The sequence below is a fragment of the Ursus maritimus genome, unplaced genomic scaffold (assembly GCF_017311325.1).
Source record: "Ursus maritimus isolate PB19 unplaced genomic scaffold, ASM1731132v1 scaffold_18, whole genome shotgun sequence".
Classification (NCBI taxonomy): Eukaryota; Metazoa; Chordata; class Mammalia; order Carnivora; family Ursidae; genus Ursus; species Ursus maritimus.
The window spans coordinates 47,762,446-47,783,125 of NW_024424230.1; the positions used below are offsets into that span (position 1 = coordinate 47,762,446).

The 20,680-nt window shown below is 39.0% G+C and overlaps 1 protein-coding gene across 11 annotated transcripts in view; it reads left to right on the forward strand.

Moving 5' to 3' along the window:
- The first annotated feature begins 3,502 nt into the window (after window positions 1-3,502).
- The window catches only part of ESCO1 (establishment of sister chromatid cohesion N-acetyltransferase 1), a 71,917-nt gene continuing 54,739 nt past the window's right edge, over window positions 3,503-20,680 (forward strand). For 5 of the 11 annotated variants that reach the window (XM_040632666.1, XM_040632671.1, XM_008690582.2 and 2 more), the window contains exon 1: window positions 3,661-3,877. The gene's annotated coding sequence lies outside the window, so the exon portion shown is untranslated. Of the gene's footprint in view, window positions 3,878-20,680 lie in introns of all 11 variants that reach the window. The other 6 variants (XR_568578.2, XR_568581.2, XR_568577.2 and 3 more) reach the window with 3 other exon arrangements.

A 20,680-nucleotide genomic window follows, 5' to 3' on the forward strand; every position in this document is an offset into this window, starting at 1 on the left:
GCTGCCTTCTCAGTATTTGTCCATCTCCCTTCCCAACAGTTCCTAATAATCTGATGATCCTCGTGATCCCAATGAAGCTGACTCTATCCTTGTATCAATCATCACATTCCATTATTTGTCCACAGTGGGTTTGGAATGTAAACTGATTCAGTCAGACCTTTGCAGGGAATTCTCTTTCCTTTTGCATGTGAATGAAGAGGTAGTAGCCTCTAGAGTTTTATTGGGAACTCCCTTAGAACCAAGAAAAGAATCCGTTGTGGGAGAGAGTTAAAAAAAAAAAAATCCATGATGATATTAACAAGCCGGTGGAAACTAAGATTAAGGAGACACCTGGGTGCTCAGTAGGCTAAGTATCCAACTGTTGATTTAGGCTCAGGTCATGATCTCACGGTTGGGAGGAGTCCCGCATTTGGCTCTGCTTAAGATTCTCTCTCTCCCTCCCCCCTCCCCCACTGCATGCACTCTTACGTGTGTGCTCTCTCTCTCTATCAAAAAATTAATCAATTAAAATTAAAGCTGGTGGGGGATGGGCAAAAAAATTTAAATAAAATTAAAAACTGAGTTCCTCAGTTGCGATACTCATATTTCAAATGCTTAAGAGCCCTGTGTGGCTATGGCTACCCTTTGGGACAGTGCAGCTATAGAACATTTGCATCATCACAGAAAGTTTGATTAGTGCTACCCTGTTTATTACCATATTTGTTTCCTTCTTTGCATTTAATTGTTTTTACCTGTTTATTTACTGACTTGAAAAATGTACTGTCCGAAGGCAGGGTTTTTTTTTTTTTAAGGTTTTATTTATTTGACAGAGACTGTGCACAAGCAAGGGGAGCAGAAGAGGGAGAGGGAAAAGCAGACTCTCCACTGAGCAAGAAGCCCGATGTGAGGCTCGATTCCAGGACCCTGGGATCATGACCTGAGTCAAAGGCAGGTGCTTACTGACTGAGCCACCCAGGTGCTTCTGAAGGTAGGGATTTATATCTGTTCTGTTCATTTCTGTATTCCCAGTATCTAGAATAGTGAGTTGCACACAACGTGTCCTTTTTACTGGGATCAGGTTGGTGTGAGCTTGTATAGTCTTTGAAAGCTCAGTCAAGCAAGATAATTTATTTGTCGATTATGATTTCTTTTAGTAGATAACCAAATCAAATGAACCAAATTCCAAAGTTTGTAGACAGATTGCTCTAAATGAAAACTATTGATAGAAAGCAAGACAAATTTTGTCAAAAATGACATTACAAGTGTGCCTGGGTGGCTCAGTCGGTTGGACATCTGACTCTTGATTTCTGCTTAGGTCATGATCTCATGGGTTGTGGGATTGAGCCCTGCATAGAGCCCTGCATCAGGCTCTGCTTCTCTTCTTCTCCCTCTCCCTCTGCCCTTCCTCTCTCTCTAAAATAAATAAGTAAATCTTTTTAAAAAATGAAATTACGGGATAATTAAGATTTAATCAGACTACAATTGAGACTTCTGGCATTGATGAATCAGAAGTGAGGTATCTTTTAAAATGATAAAGAATAATGCCCAAGAAAGTTTATTTTTCCCATAAAAGCAAACTATTTTATAAATATTTTTATTGAGACATAATGGACCTATAAAACTGTATACCTTTAAGGCATATAATGAGTTGATTAGATATTTTTATAGATTGCAGTTATGATTATCATCTTAGCAGACACCTCCATCACATCACATAATTATCATTTCCTTTTTGTGGTAAGAACAATTAAGACTTAGGGACGCCTAGGAGGCTCAGTCGGTTGGGTATCTGCGTTCTGCTCCATCGTGATCCTAGGGTCCTGGGATCAGGCTCACTTTGGCCTTTGCTCAGCTGGAAGTCTGCTTCTCCCTCTGCCTGCTGGTCCCCCTGCTTGTGCAATCTCTTTCACTGTCAAATAAATAAATAAAATCTTAAAAAAGAACAATTAAGATCTAGTCTCTTAGCAACTTTGATGTTTATAATATGGTATTATAAAAGCAAACTATTTTATACTTTCACAGCATGTTTAAGAAGCTGACTATATTTGGTTTTAGAAAAGAAAACCTGGAATAAATTGCAGACATGAATTATACATCAAATATGATATACTTATATATCAAAAATAGGTACATATGATTTTGCATGGCATGGCATTTATAAAGATTCCTATGCTTCTGACTGTGGCCAATTCAACAAGTAGAGTGGAATAGATTCCTCAGAAGCAGAGGCCTATTGGGTGCCTGGGTGGCTCAGTTGGTTTAGTGTCTGCCTTTGGCTCAGGTCCTGATCCCAGGGTCCTGGGATCGAGTATCCCATCAGATCCGGCTCCCTGCTCAGCAAGGAGTCTGCTTCACTTTCTCCCTCTGCCCCTCTGCTCATGCTCTCTCTTGCTCTCTTGCACTCACTCTCTCTCAAATAAATAAAGTCTTTCAAAAAAAAAAAAAGCAGAGGCCTATTTTGTGGGAGTGGAAACTTGTAAATATGATTTGTGTGTGCGCATAGGATTTGAGTTACTAAAAATAAAGTGGTTTACACAGGAAAAGAAATCCCACCAGTTGTCTGACAGTCTAAAGGTGAAGGCAAATATAGGTGAGATAGTCTGGTACATAAACCACTTTAATCAGGTTGCAGTTTACTCCTGACTTGTCTCCCCTCTCCCCCGATTAAAGTCATTTGGCATATGCCATTAAAGTATATATATCAGGAACAGGGGATGGGGGTGGGGCATAGGCAGGTTTTTGCCAAGTAACACAATGTATGGTGATGTGGGCAATGGCCTCACCCATCAATACCTCTGGTTTTGGTTTAACCACAGACTCTTTCCAGACGAAACTGACAAGCAGCTCGGCAAAGTTTTAAGGAAGATGTATTGTCAGAAAATCAGGCTTGACATCAGGCTTGATAAACTTAGAGCACATTTTGATCGTACTTAGTTTCATAAAAACAGGTCAGTTAAGGGGAGAACCCACGTATGATCATCTCTCTTCAGATTCTCAGAAGCTTGAGTACCGGTTTTACCTAATCTCACAGTTCTGCAAATAAGAATGGCACAGTAAGCGTGTTGAAGCGTGTGGGAACCACGAATACTAGTTACTGAAACCTGTGTTCTATCTTTAGAGGCTTCTAAGAGCCAAAGCTTTGTCTGAACACCCGCCATGCTAAATCTAGTAGAACACACTAAGTTTTTTGTCGACTCCCGTGCGCCCGCACACAAGGAGGAAAGTGTGTAAGGATAAGGTGAAGCCCTGGATTTTTTGGAGGCGCTGGAGGGCAGTGCAGCGAAGAAAAGAGAAGGGCCAATTGCCTCCCCTTTTCTTTATATTGGCCCCTGTCAAGGATTAAAGGTACCTGAAATAGAGGTCGCCGAGAGCAGTACCGCAACCCACAGAGGGACCAGCGGCGAAGCATTTACAAGACAAACCACCACAGCTGGGGGCGTGGGCGGCTTTATTAAAGGAGACATCCCAGGGAAGGGCCAGCGGCCGCCGCCGGGGGGCGCCGCCGCTTCCCGGCAAGGTGCCCACCCGCGGTGCGTGCACGCGAGGCCTCCCACCGCGCCTGCGCTGAGGGCGTACGTTGGCTTGCTTTTCCCCGCCGCCCAGCCGTCCCGGCCGGGGTGAAAAACTGGGCGACACGCAGCGAGTGTGGCGGCCATCTTCCTCCTCTGGGCACGTCAGCTGAGCCTGTGACGGCTGAAGAGGAGCGTTGCGCAAGCGCGACCAAGACGGTCACAGGTAACTCCCATCTGACGGGCGAGGCGTCGCCGTCGTCGCCGGAAGTTTGGCGTATCTGCGCCGCGGGAGAGGCGGCGGTCGCGGCAGAAGCAGCTGTCTTCTGATACCCGGATGTGAGGCGATCTGCTGGCTCGCGTTGGACCCTCGGCCAGGAGTGAGGAAGGTAGGCTAGCTTTCGGACCGTCCACGCCGCGTGCTGTCGCGCCTCCTATGTCCCCACCTCTTTTCTGCTAGCCTCTCTGGAGAGCTGGACGATTCCCCACCCCCCTTCCTGTCCCATCTTCTGTGTCGTTTTGCGTCGTACGCCTCTTCCTACTCCTCTGGTGCGGGCTCCTGGAGCCCCTGAGAGGGAGTGGGCGGCCCGAAGGCAGTGTCGCTTGAGGTAGGCTATCAGCCTGCGCGTCTCGGCTGCCCGGTCGCCTCATCACCTGCCACTGCTGGGTAGGCATAGGTAATAAGGGGCCATGACCGAGGACCGCGGGTCAGGCCAGGGCTCTCAAGACGGCTGAGAGGGCATCGACAACCCGGAGGTGGCGTGTAGCCATTGCGACTACTGGGGCGGTGTCGTTGCTGGCCGACAGGTAGCCCCCGGCCTTATCCCCGCCCTCGGCGTCTTTCCTTCTCCGCGTTTTCCCGGAGCCAGCCCCACCAGCCGTCGCGAGTGGTGGTTCCTGCGGCTTGTTCCTCTGCCTTCCCCCGGCCGCTGACCCGGCCTGAACCTTGAGGCCTCTGCAGTCTGCGGTGTGTGATGTGGGGATCTTGGAGGGGAGCAGTGGCCTGGGTCCAAGGTCATGGAGTAATTCAGGTTGGTCCTGAAAGTCCGGGCACAGGTAGGGCTGCTGTGGAGTAGAAATGCGTGCTTTGAGGGCCATAGTGAAGTTTATAGGGATAGGTGCGAGCAGAAGGAATTGGGTCCTCTGTTTTTGTCACAGTTCATAAGATTATTTACAACGGGAGTTTGTTTTACTGTGGCAGAATGGGATAGCGAAGCCAAAAATTAGAGAATTCTCCCACTCCCACCCTCTCCCCATCTCCCAGGCCTCACCTCCCCAGCCCCCAGCCCTCACCTCCCCACCCCCCCAGCTCTCACTTCCCCACCCCCACCTCTAAATGTTGAGTTCTGGAAACCCTGCTGCAGGTACTGTATTTTGGGGGTTGGGGAGTCGGGAGCACAGCGGGGGAGGAGGAAGGAGTTAAATCGTTGTGCCTTGAGAAGTAATGTGAACCTTCAGGTAGTTGAAATGGGATTCTTTCAGCAGGAAGTAATTGCAGTACACAGTATTTAACTAGTATTATCACATGATATTTCAATAAATAATTAGCCCTCACAAAAACCAATAAAAGTACTACTTGGTGGAATAGTAAGATGTGGGTCGGTTTTGTTCCCCCCCTTTTAATTTTTAAAAAGCTGGGTAATACGGATTTCAATTTAAAACCTGGTTGCAGTGAACTCTGGTATAGTCAGTGGCTTTTTTTATGGGGTCCTTAGTTTCTGCTTTTCATAGGGCATCTACGACAGTGTAACTGTTTTTAATTTGAACTTAAAAATTCTCACTATGGAATTAGGTAGGAGAGTAGGATGAAAAGTGCTAAAAAGCATTTAATTTGGAAGCTGCAAGTTCAGGCCTGGAGAATGTGAGGAAATGAGAAAACTCTGACACTTACCCTTTTAGGCAGAATGCAGTTATATGCCCCTTAGGTTAGATATGTGACTTTGGAAGTACCCTTCTTAGAACAAAGCTTGCCCTGGTTTATGAGCTTCTGTTCACCTTAATCATCCTGGCTCAGGAAAATTTGCTATCATTTCCCATTGATTAGTATCATAATTCTGTAATGAACAATAATTTTTTTTAACATCAGACTCATACAAGGTTTTGTGCTAGGCATTTAAATCTATAAATTATGCTTCGAAAGGGAAGGAAAAAGGGCCCTAAATAATGACTGCCTTTACCCCCCATTGCTGGATGGCCTTTTTTAGCTTGGTAATTTATTACAGCACAGTCTGATTGTATTTATTGTAATAATGAAGGTAACTAGCATCGCACAATTCAAAATGTTTTTTTTAATAAATATTTTTCCATGACTTTTTTTCGGGCAGATTTATGTTCCATGTAGAGTTCTATAATTAACCTTTATTGAAGATGATCAGAAGTTTAAATGGTAGTTTGAAATCCACTCCAGTAAAATTGTTATCGTAGAGTAATTCACTTAAGGACTATGTTACCCCTTCAGCAGCCCAGATTTTTCTGTGCATCTTTTTCTTGGCACAGTGAAAGTTCTTTGGCTTTATTTCTGCATAAGTTCTGTATTACAGCTGTGTCATACTACTGTAGTTACTTTTGGCAGATGGATAATTCTGTTAACTCGACCATCCTTTTTTCTTTTTTGAGGGGGTTATACCTTATGCTTAACTGAATTATAGTATATCTGAAGAAAGCAAGATTTATGTCCTCTGCTTTCTTCAGCTTACTTTAAACATTTATGGCTGCATATGTGAGATTCACAGAGATGAAAACTCAATGTAAATAAAAGTGGGGTATTAATATAAAGTATTACTTTAAAGAAGTGGTTCTCAGACTTTTTGGTTAGGATCCCTTTACACTCTTAAAGATGTAGGACTCCAAGTAGCTTTTGTTTATATGGTTTAAATCTATTGGTAATTATTGTCTTCTAAGTTAATTTAAATATATTCATTTAAAAATAGCTAATAAACTATGTTTTTTAAAGATTTTATTTATTTATTTGACAGAGACAGACAGCCAGCGAGAGAGGGAACACAGGCAGGGGGAGTGGGAGAGGAAGAAGCAGGCTCATAGCGGAAGAGCCTGATGTGGGGCCCCATCCCATAACGCCAGGATCACGCCCTGAGCCGAAGGCAGACGCTTAACCGCTGTGCCACCCAGGTGCCCCCCAAAATAGCTAATAAACTATTTTTTATGAGAAAAACAACTGTTTTCCAAAACAAAAAAAATTTAATGAAAGAATGGCAACTGTTTTACATTTCTGTAAATCTCTTTAATATTTGGCCTGATAGAAGATAGCTGGATTTTTCTGTCAGTTTTTATATTCAGTTATATGTTGTTCTGGTTGAAGTATATGAAGAAAATTCAGCTTCACATATATGTTGGGAGGAGTATTTTAATAATCTTTTCAGATAATTGTGATATTCTTCTTTGATTCTACAACAAAACTCAAGAAGTGGTAATTTCTCAAAGGTTAGTTGCAATGTGGAATCTGAAATTACCTCTATATACTTTCTGTACAGTGTTAAAATTCATTGGTCTGTTTTGCATTTTGATCTTTTGTTCCAGAATGATTTGATCTAATGAACCCCCTGAAAGGATCTCTGGAATCCCCACAGTCCCCATATCACACCTTGAGAACTATTGCCTTAATGTAAATAATTCAATAGTTTAGAATTAATGTAGTTACTGAAGCTGAAAGGGATAATGATAATACGGAAATGAAGTTGTCAAGTAGTTAAGTGAAACCAGGAGAAGCTAAGGTAAATATTTTCTTTTTTTATGCTTTTTATAAAAATATTTATCAGTAATATTAATTCTTATAACTAATGATTTGTGCACTTATGATGTGCCAGGAGCTCTTCTAAGGACCTTTTCTTTTTTTTTTTTTAAGATTTGTTTGAGAGAGAGCACAAGCAGAGGGGGAGGGGCATAGGGAGCAGGAGAAGCAGAGCGAGAGAGGGAGAAGCAGACTCCCCCCTGAGCAGGAAACCCAATACGGGGCTCCATCCCAGGACCCTGGGATCATGACCTGAGCTGAAGACGGATGTTTAACTGACTGACTCATCCAGGCGCCCCTTCTAAGGACTCTATATTAGGAAGTGTTTCTTTTGTATCATCTTTAGTGATGATTAAGAGAAAGGCAAATATAATTTATTTTTTTCCCCTACAGATAGTACAGTCTTTCTGATATGTTATTTATAATGCAGATATAGTTCCATTTTATTTTATTTTATTTTATTTTTTAAAGATTTTATTTATTCGACAGAGATAGAGACAGCCAGCGAGAGAGGGAACACAAGCAGGGGGAGTGGGAGAGGAAGAAGCAGGCTCATAGCAGAGGAGCCTGATGTGGGGCTCGATCCCATAACGCCGTGATCACGCCCTGAGCTGAAAGCAGACGCTTAACCGCTGTGCCACCCAGGCGCCCCACCATTTTATTTTATTTTATTTTAGTTTAGTTTTTTAAGTAAGCTCCAGGTCCCAACATGGGGCTTGAAGTTAACCACCTGGAGATCAAGAGTTGCATGCTCTCCTGACTTAGCCAGACAGGCGCTATCTATCTATTTTTTTTTTAATTAATTAATTTCAAGTAAGCTCCAGGTCTCAATGTGGGGCTTGAAAATCACCACCCTGAGAGGTCAAGAGTCACAGTATAGTTCCATTTTAGAGGATATATAGTATTTAAATAGCTTTTCTGTGAGGTTTTTGAGGGTAGGGAATATGCCTAGCCTCAGCATCTGTCAGTGTGTAAAAAAGATAGTCTTAGAACATTCAGCTCAGAAAATTAAGTTACTGAATAAAACAAATACTAGGAAATTTGAAAAGATAATCTTGTTAACATGGAAATTTGAAATTTATTAATTAATTTATTTTAAAGATTTATTTGTCAGAGAGAGAGAGAAAGTGCGTGCGGGCATAAGCAGGGGCACCGGCAGGCAGAGAGAGAAGCAGGCTTCTCTCTGAGCAAGGAGTCCAACCTGGGACTCCATTCTAGGACCCTGGGATCATGACCTGAGCAGAAGTCAGATGCCTAACTAACTGAGCCACCCAGGCACCCTAAGTGAGACTTTTTTCAAGAACAAAAATAGATAATTTTCAGAAGACAAATTTAGGCTTATTTTAAAAGTTGGGTGCATATTAAAATCTTTTTTTCATATTCACTTTTCAGTAACTGCTTTATGGAGATATACCCTACCCTTAATAGAGTTCAGTAGTTTTTAGTATATTAACAGAATTATGCAACCATTAGCAACATCTAACTTTAGAGATTTTATTTATTTATTTGAGAGAGAGAGAGTGCATGAGAATGAGCATGGAGCATGAGCTGGAGTTGGGGGTCGTGGGGGGAGGGAGAGGGAGAAGCAGACTCCCGCTGAGCAGGGAGCCTGGGATCATGACCTGAGCTGAAGGCAGATGCTTAACCAGCTGAGCCACCCAGGTGCCCCTCCAATGTCTAATTTTAGAATATTTTTATCACCCCAAGAAGAAGCCCCATGCCTATACTAGTATGTCACTCCTCATTTCATTTTCTTCCTAGCCTCTTGCTACCACCAATCTATCTGTTACTATAGATTTGTCTGTTCTGGAAATTTCATATAAATTGAATCATACAACATGTGGCCTTTCGCGACTAGCTTCTTTTACTTAGCATAATGTTTTTAAGGTTAATCCATGTAGCTTGTATGAATACTTCATTCTTGTCTGTGGCTAAATAACAATCAATTACATGCATATACCACGTTTTGTTTATCCATTTATCAGTTGATGGACATTTAGATTGTGTTCACTTTTTGACTATTACAAATAACGCTGCTATGAATATTTATGTACAAGTTATGGTGTAGATGTATTCAGATTCACTTTCGAGCTTTATAAGATATTTTACATAGATATAAACAGTATATTTTTTATTTCATAGTGGATAGGTATGTTCATTTTTGATGTGAAAGATGCAAACATTGTGTAAACATACAAGTAAAATGTAAAAGTATTCCTTCATTCTTTGTGTGCTTTTTCATCTCTATCTTTCCCACTGTTTATGTTTTAATATGTTTTTAGTGTGTTTTCTCTGTTAGCACAGTTGCATATGACACATTCATCTATCTCTTTTTTGAAAAATTATATTTATGCAGTTTGTATACCTTTTATTTCTAATGATTATCAAAATTCTTTTTTTTTGTTTTTTAAAGATTTTGTTTATTTGAAGGAGAGAGAGAGAGCATGAGCAGGGTGAGGGAGAGGAGCAGAGGGAGAGAGAGAAGCAAACCTCCTGCTGAGTGGGGAGTCTGACTTGGGGCTTGATCCCAGGACCCAAGATCACGACCTGAGCTGTAGGCAGGTGCTTAACCGACTAAGGACCCAGATTATCAGAATTCTGTGTTGGCATTTTATTTTTCCTTTTTTTGGCATTTGGGCTGTTTTGGGTATTTTTGTAATGTAAATGCTGCTTTTTCATCATTGCTGTCATTATATAGATTGTCTTTTTTTTTTTTGGCTTTGTTTTCCTGATGTGGGTGGATGGTGGTGTAATAAATTGTGGAGGATGAACATAGTAGAATGACAGTTGTGTTCAAGGTGCTTTTAAGAAATCAGGATAGAGATGTCCAGTAGTCTGTTGGGTATCTGAGTAGCACTAGGGGTGGAGATTTTCTTGGGGATATGAATTTGTATCTTAAGAGCTTACAGGTAGTAATTGGAAGTATGTGTATAGAAGAAATTATCTATTGAGTGTCTTTTATGATGAGAGGATAATACCTTGGGGAATGTTAATTTATAAGAGGTTGGTAGAGGAAGAGAATTTTAAAAAAGTTGTCCGTGCCTGGCCTTTTTTTTTTTTTTTTTTTGGTAAGTTCTGCGCCCAGTGTAGGGCTTGAACTCACAATCCCAAGATCAAGAGTTGTATTCTCTACCGATTGAGCCAGCCAAGGCATCCCCTCCTTTTTTAAAGTATACTCTAACCCCAACATGGGACTCAGACTTATGACTCCAAGATCAAGAGTCCTATGCTCTACCAACTGAGCCAGCCAGGTGCCACCATGTCTAGCTTTTTTAGAGTTTGAACTAATGTTGAATTTTACTGAATCACTGTTACCAGTCTATTGAGGAAATTACAGCAGTTTTACGATTTGTTTTTCTATCAAGATGACTAATTCTAAGGGGCGCCTCGGTGGCTCAGTCGTTAAGCGTCTGCCTTCAGCTCAGGGCGTGATCCCAGCGTTTTGGGATGGAGCCCCGCATCAGGCTCCTCCTCTGGGAGCCTGCTTCTTCCTCTCCCACTCCCCCTGCTTGTGTTCCCTCTCTCGCTGGCTGCCTCTCCCTCTCAAATGAATAAATAAAATCTTAAAAAAAAAAAAAAGATGACTAATTCTGAAAATAATTTTTACAGTGGTATTTCTGCTTTTTAGGATAAATGTTACTTGTTGATAGTGGCTGTCTTGTTGCTAAAATTATTGATTGGGGCGTATAGTCTTTTTTTTTTTTTTAGTTTTGTTGTTACTAAAGTTTTGATCCCCAACCATATATGCCACTTAAAATGAGTTGATGAGCATGTTACCCACATGTTCTGGAGCCATTTGTGTAATAGATAAAGCTTTAAATGTTTGGAAAAATTTGTTAGGGGGAGTACCTTGTGTTATTATTTTGTGTGTTTTCTGTTGCATTCTCTGTTAATGGTCTATTGTTGCTTCAGTTGTGACATTTTTTATCTTTTTGGTTAGCGGTTATTAGTTTAAACTTTGTTACTTAAAATGTTTTTTAATCTGTAAGTATTTTTGGGTGTTTTATAATGTGAGAAATACTTGGATTACCTTAAATCGTGGGTGAATGAATTGGCAGAATACACAGAGAAATAAGAAAGAGAAGACTCCATTTATAGAGCCAAATTTTGTGGAAGAACAGAACAGGAATCACCAAACACTAAGCCTTACAGAAACTTGAACATAGTGCAGGACTCAGAAGGTTGATGAGAATAGTGCAGCTCCAGCCTTTGGCTTACATAGCAGACACTACTGCTAGAGGAATTAAAACAAGGTAAGCCAAATGCTCAAATAGGGGTGATTTTTCCTCTCAGTGGCCATTTGTTATTGTCTGAAGAATATTTGATTTTTAGAATTGAGGGTGGAATTGAAAGGTGTACTGAGTTGGATTCTACGGTAAATCTTTTGGTGGAGTTAACTGCACTTTGAGATGGCTAGAAGCTTCCAGTGATGTTTGAGATACCAAGAACACATTGGGTAAAATAGTCCTAAGGTTGTTTTATTTTATGAAGTGTTTTTCTGGTGAGGGGTTACATTGATGTGATAGTTATTTTTATTTGGTTGATGCCCTCTATTAATAGAATTCTTAAAATTCAGTCAATCATCTGTATTTTATCAGTTTTACTTGGTAGTGGTAGACCATTTGGCTATGCTCATGTTCTGTTAAAAATGCCAGTTTGCTTTAATTTAAGCTTTTCATATTCTTTTTGTATATGAAGTGTGTGTGGTGCATGTGTGTGTATACTACTTTTGGTAGCAAAACAAATTTTTGTATTATTGTGGGTAACTTGTCTTTTACTGCATTCTGGAACAAAAAAATGTATCAGTTCTTTGAAGGCAGAGCTGTTCCCTTTGTCTGGGACACTTTTTAGCCTCAGGTGGGAATATGCTTAATGCATCCAAGAAATAATAGCAAGGGAGCCAACTAACTAGAGCAGAGTGAGTAGGGACAAAACTAGGAAGTAGTAGTTAACATTGAGCCTTTGCTTTTAACTCTGATTGAGATGAGAAGTCACTGAAGGGTTTTGAGCAGAGAAATAACAGAGCCTGATTTAAATTTTAAAAGATCACTGTAGCTGTTGTGTGGAGATGCTGAAGCCAGGAGGAAGTAGGGAGGGAGGAACAAGGCTAAAGGCAGAGTTAGGAATTCAGAAGCTGTTGACAAAAATCCAGGTGAGGGGTAAAATGGTGACTTGGACCTGGGTGGTAATGGTAGAGATTCTAGGTGGTCAGATTTTGGATGTGTTTTGAAGATAGACAGGATTTACTGATGATGAATTGATTATATAAGTTTAAGGAAAGAATTGGGGATGATTCCAAAGTTTTATTTTAGACACTTAAGGTTGAACTTGCCATTTACTGAGATGAGGAAAATCCTTTGGAAGCTTTAGGTTTAGGAGGCAAGATTAGGAGTTCAGATGTTAAAGTTTCAGATGTTTAGTAGCCCAATAAAAATCTCTCTCTGGGTAGTATTCCTATTTAATTTTTTTGTACTTAAATTATATTCTCTTGCATTTCTAGACTTAAAAAAATCTGTTCTGATCTCTTTGACTTATTGAGTCAGTTGGGATAAATAATTTTCAGAACTTTAATTTTGGTGAGATTTTAAAATAGATTGTACACTCTAAATTAAAAAAAAAAACCTTTATATGTCAATAAAGCAGACCTATTGAATGCCAGGATACATTGGTAGAAATGCAGTAAGATTGGAGAATTTTCTCAAAATTTTCAAAGTAAATCTTGTGTGTTTTTAAAGCCAAACTGCACTAAAAGCCTTATAGTGACAAATATCATTCCACCCCTAACCTTTCCCCATCTCCTAGTACCTTTCTCCAGAAGCTATCACTTTTTTTTTTTTTTTTTTTTTTTTTGTTTATTTATTTGACAGAGAGAGAGACAGCCAGAGGGAGAGGGAACACAAGCAGGGGGAGTGGGAGAGGAAGAAGCAGGCTCCCAGCGGAGGAGCCTGATGCGGGGTTCGATCCCAGAACGCCGGGATCACGCCCTGAGCTGAAGGCAGACACTTAACGACTGAGCCACCCAGGCGCCCCAGAAGCTACACTTTTATTCTTCTAGCTGTTACTCTTAGTATCTAGCTCCATATTTTTAGTAGTATGCAATAGCTGCTGTATTTAGTAATACGCAGTAACGGCTAAAAATTTAGCTCTCTTACTTTCTTCCCTATATCCACTTAAGAGAGTTCTGTTTCAGTTATTGGTTAAGCCACTAGTGAGTGGTGCTATAATTATGTAAATATTGTTTACTGCTGAGCTAAGTATTCTTCTGTAACTGTATTCCCCTCCCCTTTTTATTGCCTAGAGTTAATAATTGCCTTTCTTTTCTTTTTTTGAGATTTTATTTATTTATTTGAGAGAGAGTGAGCACCAGTAGGGGGAAGGACAGAGGCAGAGGGAGAAGCAGGGACAGACTCCCCACTGAGCAGGGAGACAGATGAGGGGCTGACGCCTGGCTTGATTCCAGGACCCTGGGATCATGACCTGAACCAAAGGCAGACGTTCAACCGACTGAGCCACCCAGGTGTCCCTACCTTGCTTTTCTTTTGCCTAATTTTTTAAGATGCTAGGGCAATTTGTCTCCCAAATGTCATATGCCTGGCAGTAATATTTTTCATTCTCAAAATGAAGTCCAGTCGCTTTTCTTTGTACATCCCCACTAGCCTCAAGGTTCGTTTTGGGATTTGTCAGCCATCTGTTTCATTACAGATTCGTTGCTCTTTTGGCCCGTTCTCCAAAGTGTTTGTGCAGTTGATACTGCCACCAGCAGCACTTTAGCCCACATTCTTACCAACACTTTGTCTTCTCTAAATTTAAAATTTTAGCCATTGTGGTGGTTGTCCATTGCCCTATTGGATTTCTTTCTCCTCCTCCTTGTTCTATTTTTTTTTTGTCTTGTCTTTTTTTTTTTTCTTCAGTTGGCCATTTCATTGATTTGTAGGATTTTAAAAAATATAATCTTTGCATACTAATCCTTTGTAAGTTCTGTTTCATCTTTCACATTTTGTGTCTATAATCAAGCTATTTGGCATTGACTTTAGTATATGGTATGAAGTAGGGATCCATTTTTACTTTTTTCCCCTCTATTTGTTCCTGCACTGTTTCTTTTAAAAATCTGTTTTCCCAGCTTTGTGCTATTTATCATAAACCAGTTGACCAGGCATTCTGCTTTGTGTCATTGGTCTGTTCCATTGTTCTATTTGTCTGTCTTTGAATCAGTATAACACAATACTATGGCTTTATTGATTTTATTAATTGTTGATGTCTGGTATGGTAAGTTCACCTATCTAATGGTTTTTTTTTACAGTATATTTCTTATGCCATGTAGAATAGATTTTCTTAATTTCCAAATGTGGGTATTTTCTATTTAGAGTTTTGGGATTATTCATGTCTAGCAGATTGCATTGTGATCAGAAAACCTGTATGGTATCATTTTTTAGATGTTTGTGGAGATTTGCTTTAGGTCCTATATTTGGGGTCATTTTTGTAAGTGTTCAATATGTGTTGAAAAGAATGTGTTTTGCCGTTTTTGGGAAAATACTGTATGCGTATCCATTAAGTCAACTTTAAAATTGTCTTGTTTAGATATTCTGTATAATTAGTGGGGGTTGTTTTGTTTTTTTGTCTGCTTGTTTTATCAGTTGCTGAGAAGAGTGTGTCCAAGTGTCTCAGTTATGATTTTGGATTTCTCCATTTTTCGTTGTATTTGTCAATTACGGGACTACATATGTTAATTTGAGAATTGTACATTTATTTAATTATCTTAAAATATTTTATTTATTTGAGAAAGAAAGTGAGTGAGAGAGAGAGAGAACAAGTCGGGAGGTGGGGGGAGGGGGGAGAGGGAGAGGGAGAAGCAGACCTCCTGCTGAGCAGGGGGCTTGATGGGGGGGGGGTCTCTATCCCAGGACCCTGGGATCATGACCTAAGCTGAAGGCAGATGCTTAACCAACTGAGCCACCCATGCGCCCTGAGAATTACATATTTCTAGTTTATGTATTTCTAGTTTATGTTCTTAGATGTGTGCAGTTTGAAATTGTTAATGGCTTCCTGTTAAATTGAACCCTTTATCATTATGTTCTTTAATATTGCCTTTTGTCTTAAAGTTGCTTTGGTATTAATGTAGATATACAGACTTTACTTCGGTTTAATATTTGTATTCTCTATTTGTCCTTTATGCCTTTCTTCATTTTTATGCTCTAAGTACATCTCATAATCTTGGTTTATCTGGAGCATTTGATCCATGGACATGTATGTGATTTCTGATATATTTGGGGTTAAATTTCTGTTTTTATTTTGTGCTATTTGTTGTATGTTTTTCTCTGTCATTAAAATCTTACTGGTTTTGGGGGGTAATGTCAATTCAGTCATACTTTTCACCTGCGACTTAAAATATTAGCTACCACCTTTGCCTTTCATATATGGTAAAGGAGGAGGGGGGAAAGAAACAACATAAAACAGCTGCTATCTGTGAGCCTCTCTTCTGCAAGTGGTCAGGAAGCCTGAATTAATAATAGTTACCAGTTGAGTCACGGTGTTGTACATCTGAAGTTAATATAACATTGTATGTTAACTATAATAAGAAAAATTTTAAAAATACAAATAAAAAAATAATAGTGGTCACCTTTGTTACTTACCTATTTCATTTGGTGTATGCCAACACTGGACTGGATGAGTTGTTCTCACTTTAGTTGGGGATATTCATTCTGTGGGATCTGAGATCTTTGCAGTCCTAACTTTGTTGTTCTTTGACCAAGGTATTAGATAAGAGAGTTCTAAGAGGTGCCCCAGTGATTCTCTTGGGTTCCAGAAGTAGTCCTCCTTGTTCTCCACGTATCAGTTAGACATGACTGCTGCCTTTGCCTTTTGGTGTATTGGTATGAGGACCCCCAAGTGAACAGTGCTCAGTCTTGGCATCCAGTTTTCAGAACCATGATGGTGTTTGCAGATTTGCCCAGGAGTATGAATTAGGGTGTAGCCGAGCCAAGTGATCGGAGTAGATTCAGTCTTACAATCCTGCCTCCTTAGCCATTTGGATTTCTTCAGTATACCTGGGAATGTGGGCATTTCTGCCTCGTTGACTAGGCCATTATTGAGTCTAAGTTTCACTTAATCAATTTGACAGACTATTTAGTTCAGCTTCCATGTGCTCAAGAGCAGGAGTTGGTAAATTTACTTTGTCACTTAGGCCAACTTTGGCTCCACTCCCCCATCCCCAAAATGGTTTAACATATTTTTAAGGGTTGTAAAAAAATAAAAAAACAATCTCAGTTTGGACTAAACCACATTTCAAGTGCTTAATAGCTACACATGGCTAATTGATAGTCATATTGGACAGTCCAGTCTAGATTACTCTTTCTCAAACTGTGCTCTTCAGAATAGCTTCAGAGACTACTGTCCTAGTGGGCAGATGTTGACTAAGGTATGTGAGCTTGGTGGGGAGTGAATAGCGACAGCAACTTCTCGTCCTCCCTTCTCCTTGTTCCCATACCCCTTCTTTCTAATGGTTTTATATTTTTTAGGTAATTTTCCAAGACTAAAATATTTAGAAAATTATTGTCTATGAGTAGGTTTAGTGTTGAATTTTCCTTATAGGTTTTGAGGCAACTGTTCTTGAGGCATTTTGCAGTTTTCAGATGCCAGTAGATAATGGGCTCGCCAACTCTAAGATATCATGGCTTTTTTTGTGGTCAAATCCATCATGTGTAAATTGACAAGTAGTTACTATTTGATAACTGGGGTCCAAAAATGATTTGAAACTTAAAGAGGAGGACATATGTTACATAAACATACTTGCTATGTAACTAATCCTGTATTTAGAGGTATAATAAACATTTGTGCATTGTATAAAGTGCTTGTTGGGAGCCTAAAAAAGAAGACACTGTTCCTCAGTGGAGGAAATGACTTTTTTCCCTGAATACATAATATTACATACCTGGTGTGATTTGTTTTGTTGTGTTTTGTTTTAAATTATTTTTTTATTGGGGGGGGGGGCGCCTGGCTGGCTCAGTCAGTAGAGCATACAATCCTGATCTCAGGGTTGTGAGTTCACCACATTGGCAGTAGAGCTTAGTTTAAAGAAAAAAAAAAGTAAGACTTAAAAAAAAAAAAGTAAATTATTTTTATGTGCTGTATTTAATGTGAAAATACTTGCACTTGTTAGGTATTGCTTTTGTTGTTTTGTGAAGAGAAAAGCTTATTATTTATTAGTAATTTATATTTAAAAGCCAATCAAGGCCATATCGTATTTAATATTCATAATTTCTAAGAAAAAGATCTCCATCCCTGTAAGCATTAAAAATATATATATATTTTTACAAAATGGCTTTTTTGAAGTATATTTTACATTTAATATCATGCACAGATTAAGATTGTAAAATTTGATAAGTTTGGGCATATAAAGACTTGTGAAGCTACCACTCCAAATCAAGATAAAGGACATTTCCATCATCCTTATAAGGTACCTTGGAACCTGTTCAAGTATGTTCCTGACTCCACTTTGGGTAATCACTGTTGTGTTTTCTGTCATTATCGGTGAGTTTGCCTGTTCTGGAACTTCATGTAAGTGGGATTATGCAGTGTATACTATTCTGTGTTTGACTTCTTCTCTTAACATAATGGTTTTTAATTTGTTCCATGTTGTTGCATAAACAACATGCTTATGTGTCCCCCCCCCATGAGTGTTCCATTGCATGCAAATGCCACAGTTTATTTTTATATACCTAATAATTGATGCAGAGAGTCACATCAATATCTTGGCTATTATGTGTAAAATTAATAGAAACATTTTTTTTTAAAGATTTCATTTATTTATTTGACAGAGATAGAGACAGCCAGCGAGAGAGGGAACACACGCAGGGGGAGTGGGAGAGGAAGAAGCAGGCTCACAGCAGAGGAGCCTGATGTGGGGGCTCGATCCCACAATGCCGGGATCACGCCCTGAGCCGAAGGCAGATGCTCAACCGCTGTGCCACCCAGGCGCCCCTAATAGAAACATTTTTGTATAGATCTTTTTGTGGTCACATGTTTTTATTTTGGGGGTAAATAATTAGGACTGGAATTTGAGTCAGAGGGTAGGTAAAATTTAACTTTATAAGAAAGTACCAAACTTCCAAAGTGTTTATTCCATTTCATCCTACCAGCGGCATTCTTGGAGTTCTACACTGTTCCGCAGCCTCACAAATACTGGATTTTGTCAGTCTTTTTAATTTTAGCCATTTTAGTGGGCTTGTAGTAGTGTCTCATTGTAGTTTTGATAGGTATTTTCCTGATGGCTCATGTTGAACACTATTTTAGATCTTTATTGGCCATTTGTAAATTATCTTTTGTGAGGTGTATGGTCAATTCTTTTGCTGTCTAATGTGGCTGTATACTTTTTGTTCCATTGATTTGCCTTTTTTCAAATATAATGCTCTTTAATTACTATAGCTTCCATCTTTGTCATTTTCTTTGAAGATTGGTTTTGTTATCTAAGATCCTTTCTATTTCCACATAAATTTTAGTATCATCATATTGATTTCTTCCAAAAACTCTATTGGGATGTATATTTGGAAATATTAAATTTGTAGGTCAGTTTGAGGAGGTTGGATAGTTTGAGAATACTGAGTTTTCTAAATGTGGTATATTTCTCCATTTAAGACTTATTTAATTTCTCTTTGTAATGTTTCATGGTTTTCAGTGTAGAAATATTTTTTCGTCTTTTAACCTTATTTAAGTATTTACTGTTTTTGATGTTCTTATAATTTGTGTTTTTAAAAGTTTTTCCAATTTTGTTTTGCTAGAATATAGAAATGTAATGATATTATTTATTGGCTTTTGTTCTGTGACCTTGCTAAATTCATGTATTTACTCTAATAGGTTTTTAAATAGATCCTTAGTGTTTTCCACTTGAATAATCATGTCAACAGATTTTTCCTTCTTGTTTTTCAGTCTTTGGGCTTTTCGTTTCTCTTTCTTGCTTTATTGCATTAGCTAGGACGACCTCAAGTACAATATTGAATAAAAGTGGTAAGAGAGGACATCTTTGCCTTCTTTCTGAACTTAGGAGAAAGCAGTATTTTACTATTGTAATGTAAGCTACACGTTTTCTTGTTAAAAGCTTTTTATGAGATTGAGGGATTTTATTATTAGGGTCAAGATAAATCAAGTTCTAACTTTGATTTTATTCTAGGACCCTTAAATTTGCTAATTTCTGTTTGTCCTTAACCTTTTGATTAGGGAACATTTTAATCTGTTCATAAATAGATGGATGCTACTGCCCCTGTTAATTTAACTTTCTGTGTTTTGAGGCCTGTAGCAGAAATGATCATGATCCATTGAATACTAGGTACAAATCCAAGACAGTGGCTGTAAGTGGAGGACAATCACATTTTTTTTCCTCCTGTGAAAATTTCACTTCTTCCAAGTGCATCTTACACTTTGTGTTGCATAGGTATAATGTATTGCCTGCTCTGTGTTCTGAAATGAAAAGTGACAGAATTGAAGAAAATATCTGTAAGTGATGCATTTGCTGAGAGCCTAATATCCAGATAAGAAGTATTACGACTCAATAATAAAAAGAAAAACGACCCATTTTAAAAAAGGAGGAAAGGATATGAGTGTATATTTCTGCAGAGAAGAAATACAAATGGCCAATAAGCTTATGAAAAAAGATGCTCACCTAATTAGCTATTAGGAAAATACGAATCAGAAGTATAATGAGATACCATTTTACACCCAAAAGGATGACAAAAATTTAAAAGATAGTAAAAAATGCTGACAGGGATGTGGAGAAGTTGGAACCCTCATACATGGCTGGTGGAAATGTAAAATGATACAGCTGGTTTGGAAAACAGTCCCTCCAAAGTTAAATATCATATGGTCCAGCAGTCATACTATTTTGTATATAACCAAGAGACTGGAAACCTGTGTTCACACAGAACTCATTAGGGTTGTTCGTAGCATTATTTGTGATAGCCACAAAGTAGGAACAATTTCAAACATCCATGAACTGATGAATAGTTAGAACAAATGTGACATGTTCGTACAGTGGAATACTATTCAGCCATAAAAATCACAGGGCATTAATGATACATGCCATGTTATTTGAGTCTTGAAAACATTATGTTAAGTGAAAGAAGCTAGTCACAAGAGGGCATATGTTGTATGATTCCATTTATGTGCAACATCCAGAATAGTCAAATCCATAGAAACAGAAGGTAGATTCGTAGTTGCCAGGGGCTGGAGGGGGAGGGGAATAGGGAATGACTTTTAATGAGCATGTTTTTTTGTTTTGGGGGGATTTTTTTTGAGGTCATGAAAATATTCTGGAATTAGATACTGGCAGTTGTTACACAACTCTGAATATACTAAAACCCACTAAATTGTATACTATAAAGAGGTGAATTTTATGGTAAGGAATTATATCTCAATCATAAAATTTTTTTTGATGTTTTAAAAATTTATTTCAGAG